The sequence below is a fragment of the Octopus bimaculoides genome, chromosome 3 (assembly GCF_001194135.2).
Source record: "Octopus bimaculoides isolate UCB-OBI-ISO-001 chromosome 3, ASM119413v2, whole genome shotgun sequence".
In the NCBI taxonomy this organism is placed as follows: Eukaryota; Metazoa; Mollusca; class Cephalopoda; order Octopoda; family Octopodidae; genus Octopus; species Octopus bimaculoides.
The window spans coordinates 64,800,112-64,810,614 of record NC_068983.1 but is presented as its reverse complement, the minus strand read 5'-3'; positions in this window follow the sequence as shown (position 1 = coordinate 64,810,614).

The window sequence follows — 10,503 nt, the reverse complement described above, 5'->3', positions numbered from 1 at the left end:
TTATTATCATTATTATTATTATTATTATTATTATTATTATTATTTTATGTTTGACTTTTGTTTTGCATTTGTACAAGTTGGATCCAAGATTATTATTATTATTATTATCATCATTATTATTATTATCATTATTATTATTATTATCTAGAACACTTTGATTTAACCTCTTGAAGCTTAAAATCAAACTTGTATGTATATAAGTATTATGTTTGGATGAAAGTATGTTTGCATGTGTATTTGTTTTCAGAAACATCATATGAAAGTGCAGAGGCATTCATGTGTAGAGATCAATGTACAACATCTCTCTCATGTCTCTCTGTCCGCCCAATGCATGATACAAAATTACTTCCTTACCACTGCTTTCTCTAGTCATCATATTTATTTTGAAATTTTTATCAGAATAAGATTTTATTCCACATGTGAAATGGAGAATTGAAAAGTTCTCAGAAAAGTTGCTTTACGCTAATCTCTCTCTTTCTCTCTCTCTCTCCCTCTCACTGTCTCACTCTCTCCTCTCTCTGTGTGTATGTGTGTATATCTGTTTTGGTATGCATACATATTCCAGTACCTCATAGTGGTGCAACAGTGGCAATGGTTTTTCGGTAGTTATGGTAGCGGGGTGTATGCCTTGGTAGGTTCAGCCAAGTTACAAATGTACCGGACAACTGCCTCATACAAGTGAACATGGAGTCTATTCACTAGAGGTTGGAAGCTAGAAAAATTGATGAGGAAATAAATAGCCTGCCCGACTGGCGAAGAAGATGGTTTCTTCTTGACGGCTAAGACAATACAAAGAAACAGGCCTACGTATCCTGCATGTCGATCAAACCACACCATTGCAATGGAGAGAAATCCAATCGACCCTGGGCCGCCCACGAACTGAATAAATCGGAGTATCGACCAAACCTACAAATGAACATATACACCGCTAGTCACAATGCACTTCCAATTTTGTCTTGATTGCACCATCCGTTTCGATCTTGACCGAAATTGTTTAACTAAATCATTTTTTGGTAGGATCTTGTTGGTTTGTGTTCTTTGCTTTCCATATATTCCTTTTCATTTTCTGTAGCAGTAAATTGTAGTCTTCATCCAGCACTTCAAGGTGACTCTAAATGTCTTTCTGGATATTTTCCTTCAACTGTTTCACATCAAATAACTTTATGTATTGATTCTACATTGGGACGTGCAGAGCCATTGTCTTTTTTAATTACACTGATTCGATCTTTGCCAGTAGAAAGCAATGATCACAGCGTGTGTTGAAAGGCACAACTATTGAGATGTCCTACAGTATGCGCCGTTTACCGACTAGAATGCAATCTTGTGTTGAAGGTTTTGGACGATCCGTCTCTTTCCAGGTTGCTTCCAGTATAGGCTGTTCCCAATGTAATGTTTCGTTCTTTCTGCCATGGAAACTAAACGTTCTCTATCAATTCTCATTCTCGATCCAAATTTGCCAAAAGGTTTCCCTCCACGTCGTCATTTTCCAACTTTTGCTATGTGAATTTCCATCACTATGGTGTAAGTGGATTTGTGAGTTGGCGCTTGGTAGAATACTTCCACTTCATCGCTTCGCTTGCTTTCGTAGGGTCATTGGTTTGGATGACGTTCAATGCAGAATTTCTTGCGAAACAAATGTATAGAACTTCGATTCGTGATGAAGGCAACTGGCAAGAAATAAATTTCGATGCCCATTCTTTGATTATAATGCATTCAAGACAATATGTTGCTCTCGCACCTTCTGTTTCTCTCACTCTCACGATACCGTACATCTATACATTTCTTTCTTTTGACATGTTTCGCAGAGCCCTGTCACATCGCATTTGAATTCCTTTTACACTTCAATTTGATGTGTCATTCCAGTTCTCCCTCCCAAAGACCTTCAGTTGTAGGTACATATTTATCTGTATGTGTGTGTTTTTGTATGTGTGTGTTTGTATGTTTGTGTGTGTCTCTCTGTGTGTTGTGTGTATGTATGCGTTTGTGTGTGTGTTGGGGGTGTACTAGTACACACCTATAGGTGTGGTAAGAAGCTTGCTTCCCAACCACATGATATTTGGTTCAGTACCACTACAGTGACGCCTGGGAAAGTGACTTCTTCTATAAGCTCGGGCTAACCAAAGCCTTGTAAATGGATTTGGTAGGCTGGAAATTGACATAAGCCCGTCTTATACGTACACAAACATACATATGTATGTATTAATGCGATGGTCTTGACAACCTGTGTAAGTTTGCTTACGTTCCGCTAACCTAACCGTTCGGTAACAGAAACCGATAAATTAGTACTAGATTCAACAATAAAAGTACTGAGGTCGGCAAAGTAAATACTGTTTCGACTAAACCCCTTCGAGGCGGTACCCAACCATCACCGTAGTTTGATACCTAAAACAGATGCATTAGGGCAGCATAGCTGATTTTATGACTGTCGAAATAAACCTCAGTAGAAATACTGAAATTTATATTGTTAACAACGATTCAGTTATGCGCGTCAAGACTTTACGAAGCAAGAAATTGCTGAACAATCATATGAATATAGCTGAATTCCCAAATGTTCCTTTTGTGGTATGATATATATAATTTGCGATTACTACCGTAGGAAAGTAGTAACATTTACACTGTCAACTTTCAAAAGTAATTTACCGCCAAGATAAGTAATGTGTGGTGAGGTGATGAGAGACACAAATACAGTTTCTCAACACTCACTACTTATTCAGAAAATTATGCAAATGAAAGTTACTATGAATATGGAAAACGTAACAAAAGCATAGAGTATTGTGTAATTATCTTAACTATAAAACATGGTCAAGAAAAGTTCATTCAAGTGCCCCTTTAGGGAAACGGTTATGCAATTCACTTGAATAGTGATATTTCTCACTTGCAAATGAAACTTAGGAATTTACTGTTCGGGTTCTATTTTTTTCCGTCACTTTGTATCTCTTTTATTTCAATCCAATATTTTTCAAGCGCCGTTATGTCCCACTACCTAATACATTTCCGTAGATCAGAGCGCAATATAGACTACACGCCTAGATCACATTGATCCCTGAAACTTATATACATATATATATTTGTATACATACATTAGTATTATGTAAATGTACGCACAACCACATACATGCATAGATACAATACAAATAGGGAACAGAAAAAGAAAGAAAAAAGATAAATAGATAGATAGATAGATAGATAGATACATACATACATACATACGTACGTACATACATACATACATACATACATACATACATACATACATACATACATACATAGATTCAGACTTCTGCAAAGTGTTTAACCACCGTCGGTAGCACTACCGAACATTTAGCATGTCCGCAATCACTGACTGAGATTGTTACCATCCTGCTGCCAATGACCTAACGCCAAATTTTGATCCACAAAATTAAATACAGATCCATTAATCCCTCTACTGGCAAAGGATAGTATCGCTAATAGCGTCTGATGCTACTGATGCTATAGGGAAAATATTTATTCCCTTTATTAATATATTATTCCACCAAACATAATAGTTTCCTGTTAAGATATGAATCATCACCCGTTTGCTCAAAGTTTTCTTCATTCAATGACGATTCTCCAAAGTATTATAAGTTATTTGTTTTAATCAAATATACAAGATACGAATGTTAATTATTGTTAATTATTTTACATATTTATCGCTTCAGAATATTTTACTCGCCGTGTAATACATAACAAAGAACGAAAGTTAATACATACCTTCTAATATGAACTGGTTTCACTTAAAATATTTCTGAAACAGTTAACCACACCATCAACCAACGCCCGGTATACAATCTTGTTTTAATTTCATTTCAAGAGTATGTGATATTCAGTTGTCTTCGTTAATGGGAGAATGAAAGCTAATAGTCATTTTATTCCATTGTGTCATTCTTAAAAACATTGTGTGGAAAAACTCTGAATTTTTTTCTGTGATGACGAAGATAATATGTTATATATACGTCTGCCTAATTTCTACAGTGCAGTAGCTGTATTTGCATCTTCGTAACAGCAAAGCAATAAAAATAACATTGATAGCAATGGAAACTGCCACAGTAACATGAATAACGATATCTATTAATATTATAGACTTTTTGATATGTAAAAGTTCTTTATATATGTGTAACCGAAGGACCGATTATAGCAATCACATCTGCTATAATTAATCACTCATAAATGGTTGAAAGTTAAAGTTACCTTGGTAGGACATGAACTCATAGCCAAAGGCATACCAGAACATATTTGTATTGAATTTCTAATGATTATGCCAATCGACCGTTATTAATAATTGACAATTCAAGCGGCTAACATTTGTCTGATAAAAACCCGTGAGTTTAAGATAGTGCATAGGGAAAAGGAAAACTCGCTTATTCATCAATACCTCTTTATTAACGTCATAAAATTGCTTGCCACACATGGTCTCTAGCATAAGTAATTTTACATTATACTTAAGTATCCATGTTTGGTAAGACTCAAGGTATAAAAATATCGCAGATGGAGTATAACACTTTACAGTTATCTTACCACATTACAATGCAAAATTGCGTGTGTGAATGATGTCTGAGCGGGAAAATAAACTGGATACCTTGACGAAGTTTAAAAAAAACAGCAAAGAATGAGACGGATCAGTATCGTCAGAATATTTGCAGAGCAAGATATACGATTGTGTGGTTCTTATTGTTTTGAAGCCTCAGTTAATACCACATTAAGTAACATATTGTCAAACGCATTTCAAAATGTAGTCTAAGTTTTCTACCTAACCATTTACTGAGTATATTAAACATGTCTGCCAATTTTCTAAGACAGCTATGCGTGATTTGACGATAAATGCGTTTCCCAGTTCTAACAGTTAAGGCGTTCACATACTGATCCTCTCATTATCTCTGAGGAACTGTAATGAATCATGACCGAATTAAACGCTATAGTTTAATTCAAATATTAGAAGTAATTCACTGTACATGTTCGTCAACCATCAACTGTACATACATAGGAAAGAGTGTAGTAATAAACTACTGAATAACAGACAGTTATTTTTTGTGGCCCACAGTATTACCACGTTGCAAGAGGTGCTCACATGTGTCTTATATTTTTTTTATTTACTCCAATTTGAAATAAATACACAGAATCGATAACAGTTGCTTCAGGAAACTTTTTACCAAACAAAAAGATAATTTTATCATAGATACGATGACATATGAATCGAAAGACCGTAGTGGACATTTTGGATGGAATCCCTTTAAGAATCCATTTTTAATAACTATCTGGATGTTTCATAGACCAAAATATCTTTGATGTGTACGTATAACGTATAAACTTAGATCAAATGTGGATCAACATTCAATATTCGCGATATAACAAAATGTTCGCAGTATTGGATATTATTGAAATAAAATAAATATCACATATGATGAGTATTTTCTGAGACTGTTTATCGCATTACATCAATATGTCTCTTGCTATCCCAAATATAATATATTGTAGACACAAGAAATAGCGTAGCGAACCTAATCTACATAACAATAAACACTATCTGTCGCGCGATGCTATTGGTACTCAGTTTCAATTCTTTGAATGGATATAAAGTGAAAGGAAAATGTTTTCCTCAGGGATACAATACGGTCAGATAATCGATGTTTACAGCCTTGTAACCATGAATCCAATATTTTAACTACTTGCCAATGCACCGCGTCAACCAAAATACAACTTTAGATTAATTGTGAAAACAGTTATGCGATTTCATATAATTTCCAGTATCCAACAATAAATATAAGAAATCACAACGATTTAGCAGTTGAAACAATTCTATATTTCTGAGATGAGGAATTTATATTATGTACAGTTCACATTAGTCGGACTATTCTCATTATCCTGATTGTTACTTTCTCTATCTTTCGGCTGTTGTACGCTCCAGCATTCTTCAGGTGTCTTGTCACTCGTCTTAGTTTAGTCACGTAGAGGTTCTGAGTTCAATCCTTGGCAAGGTATTGAAGTGAGTCACTAGACACCTAAAGAGGGCTGGAGCGTATAACAATCGAAACGTAATGGAAGCAACAACCAAGATGAGGATATCAATCCGACAAATATAAACAGTGTACAATGTATAAATTCCGCATTTCAGAAATTTAGAATTGTATTATCCAATCAGTACGGAGGCGACATAGGACATCAATGGAGCTTTATAAACCTTAATAATTCGCTCTATCAGAAATAAAGAAATAGCGTAGTGGATGAAGACGTTGGTTAATGCAGTGAAGTCGCCTAGAGGTTCTGAGTTCAAGTTAAGATATTATGTGATTCGCAAGTCACCTCAAGGAAGGTTAAAGCATACAAGAGCGGAAAGCAACAGACAAAATGAGAACATAAGTCCGACTAATTTAAACAGTATACATCAAGCATATCAAACATGCGGCCCATTGCAAGCACACCACCCATTCCCCCCTATTGGCGTCATTGGATAACGGCCTGATTACAGACAGGAAAAATGTTATACAATTACTCGGAGGCCCGGAGTAACGGAATTTCTCATCAGTGAGCAACCAATCAGCTAATTCGCGGCTCCGGTTGCTTCGTGCATCAAACGTTATAGATATTTTCACTTCGCGGAATGTACATGTCATACGAGTCGATTTTCCTTTCTTCCTTTCGTCATTCGTTAAATTCTCATCTAGTGGACGGAGTTAAGAGAGCGCATTCAAGCCCTGCATTGCCTGTGTCCTGCGACCTCTGCCCCAGTGCACTGCATTTCCGGTGATTAGAAGCATTTCCAGTGAATAGACTTACAAATCTATTTCGTCATTAAAATGGTTAGTGCTCCTCCAGCTAAGAGAAAAGGGAAACTGAACGAAGAAGAACGAGTGTTTCAAGTAAAATGGCAATTACAGTATTTTTGCACAACGGTGAATGTAAAGAAGCATTATTTAATTTGCAACAACATCATTACCACGCCGAAAGAGTACAACTTGAAAGGACATTATAAAACGAACCTACGACCTCACAATAAATATGAAGGTCAAATAAGTGTTTCAAGACTCAAGGAATTGAAGGCTAGCTTGACACAGCAACGGACTTGTTTTACAAAAAATCAGAAAGGGAATGTCGCTTCCGTTACTGCAATTTATGAACTCAACCGAATGATCACCATGAATGGGAAACCTTAAAGTGAAGGAGATTTCGTAAAGCAATGCCTTGTAAAAACGGCTGAAATTGTGTGTACAGAGAAAGCACACTTTCAAAAATATTTCACTAACCAGGAACACTGTTGCTGAACGGACTGATGAAATGTCAGGTGGTTTGAAACAACAGTTGAAAGCCGCATCATCAAGATTTGCACATTTTGCTATTGCTATTGATGAAACCATTGACATAACTGGAATAGCACAGCTTGCGATCTTCATCAGGGCCTGTGAAAGTGAATTTAATATTTATGAGGAACTGATTGAACTGATCTCCATGTATGGCACTATAACAAACCAGGACATCTTTGAGAAAGTCGAACATGTTCTGCATGACTATGGTTTTGATTTGAGTAAACTTGTATGCGTATCTACGGATATGGCTAGCAGACATAATGGTTTGCTGCCACGTTACGAACAAAAATAGACAAGTTGTATCCAGATTTATAATTTGCATATTTTCCCTGTATTATTTATCAACAAAATTTATGTTCAAAGATTTTAAAATTGGATCGTGTGCTTAATTTGGTCACAAAGAGGGGGAACCACATCAATTCAGCCAGTTGTTGGAAGATAATCAGTTCGCTGATGTTCCATTCTACACTGAAGTCCGCTGGTTGTCATGCCACAAAGTACTGAAAAAGATTCTATTTGTTGATACAAGGACTAATAATGTTTTTGGAAATGAGATGTCAAAGCACAGATGAAATAAAACATGAGAGTTGGCTACAGGATCTGGTTTTTGCTACGGATATTACTGCACAATTAATAGATCTCAATTTGAAACTACAAATTAACACAAGCTCATCACTCAGCTGTGTGATGACAGCAAGTGCTTCATTACAAAATTAAGCTTATGGAAGTGACAGTTGCCAAATGAAAATTTAGTTCATTTTCCAACGTGCAAGGATCTGAAAACTAGTCCTAATACTGAGTGTGTTTTTAGCTTTGCCAAGTATGACAGTTACCTGGAATTGTTGTGACAGGAACTTCAGGAAAGATTTCGTGGTTTCTTATCTTTTGAACATTTATTTCTATTATTCTAAGCGCCATTCATTTTTGATGTTGCTAAGGCAGAAGAAATATTTTGAAGTTGGGATACCTGTTTTTTTTTTCATACCTTCATGAAAACTTTAAAAACTTCAGAAAGTTTGCCACAAGGATTAAGGCAATGTTTGGTGTTACCTATGTGTGTGAACAGTTATTTTCGTTCATGAATTCAACAAAATCTTCTCAGAGAACAAGGCTGACTGGTCAACACTTGTTATCTCTTATCAAACTCGGAGCTGTACAGACATTTCAACCAGACATAACAAAAAGTGTCAGCAAAAAGTAGTGTCAAGCCTGAGGACAAAGCACTAAAAATGTTTTAATAGTCGTAAATAAATGTTCATTTTAAACTATTGTAATTTTTCTGCAATGTATTTGTTGTTGTTGCATTCAAATCTATGTTGCCGTTTAAAATTTTGCGTTTCTCTTTTGGTAAACTACGTCATTACTTTGCATTCTTGAATGTGGCAAAACCATAGTATGTTTCCAAGTTTAAGTAAGAAAAATATTCTGCAATAATTTTTTATTAAATATCTTATATAATTGGAGTGCGGCCCTCATGACAACACAAATACGTTGATCCTGAGCACTCAGTTGACAAAAACGAGTAATACCTGTATTTCAAAGGGCCAGCTTTGTCACACTCTGTGTTACATTGAATCTCCCTGAGAATTATGTTAGTATTCTGTAGAGATTCAGCCACTTGCACGTTAATTTCACGAGCAGGCTATTCCGTTGATCGGACCAACTAGAAACCATGTCTTCGTAAACGACGGAGTGCCAGTCTGTAAAACAAAACACATTATTAGAGTTAAATGATGCGTCTTTCATCGCATTTTCAACTGCTATAATTGAAATGATACTCAACAATCTCTACAATAAAAAAATAACAAAGTGTATAGACATAGTTGCGTACTGGAAAATAAATATACAATGATCTTTATATAATTAAGGACATTCAACAACCACTTAAATTAATTATATGTACACTCCCATTGCGAATACGTGTTAATCTCAAAGTGTAAATCATAAACGATACTTTTGTAAGTCACTTCCATGCATCATCTAAAATGTCCTTAAGACTTGTTTCGAGTAATGAATTCGTAGTGTATTTCTGAACTAACAATTATTGCATCCAAATCAAGCGCGATGTCATCAACAACCAGCTGTGCTACATTAATCATTGTATGCCCTAACAATGACACACCAAATAAAATCAACAAAGTCATTTTTAACAAGTTAATGTATACAGCATACAATATCCTTGCGCACGCAAATAAGACTGCTTCAATGAACGCTACGAATATATAAATATTTCCGTTCTGTATTTGAACACTGTGGAGGAGTAGAAATCCAGTGGGGAATAAATGAAGCCAATGTACAATGCATTCAATCAAACTGTAGCACATATCATATGCAGTCAGGAACGTAAATGAATATAGCGTTGGTCAAGAGCTGACATTTTTCTATTAGAGGAGACAAGAAGCGAACCAGTTTATCTACAATTTTAAGGCAGTTATTAACTTGCTACAATAAAGAAATGAAAGCCTAGCAAAAACACATTAATATTTCCGCCTGAATTGCATGTGCTACAAAACAGTTTGAACTTTTCTCTATATGACCAGTTGGTGAAATGCTTACATCTAAAGCACAGAAAAACATTCTCAATACAAATACATCTTTATGTTAATGTTTAAGCTATTTTCGCATAAACTTGTCAGAAAGTAATTAAAAAAATGTGTTAATAAGAACAGAATCAAAACGCTGTATACAAAATCACACACACATATAGACGCACACACATACATAAATATATCTGTCAGAAATTAAAATAAAAAATGAAAACAAAGAATTTGACATGACTTTAAAAACATTTTAATTAAATACAGTATACAAAGAATGTCTTACAACTCTTTCTAGAATAGCCAAGCATTTGGATAATGATATTGAGTAAGAATTTCATAAGCTAAGTTAACTATTATCGGGGGCAGAAAGACAGAGAGAGAGTGAGAGAGAGAGAGAGAGAGAGAGAGAGAGAGAGAGAAAGAAAGAGAGAGAGAGTGAGAGAGAGAGACAGAGGGAGAGAGAGAGTTCAGAAAATGAAGAATATTCCCAATCAAGAAAAGTGGCTGTGTAGGCGCAGAAACGGCTGTGTGTTCAGGGTTCAGTCACACTGCCTGGCACCCTGGGCGAATGTCTTCTACTATAAACTCGGGCCGACTAAAGACTTGTGAGCGGATGTGGTAAACGGAAACTGAAAGAAGACCGT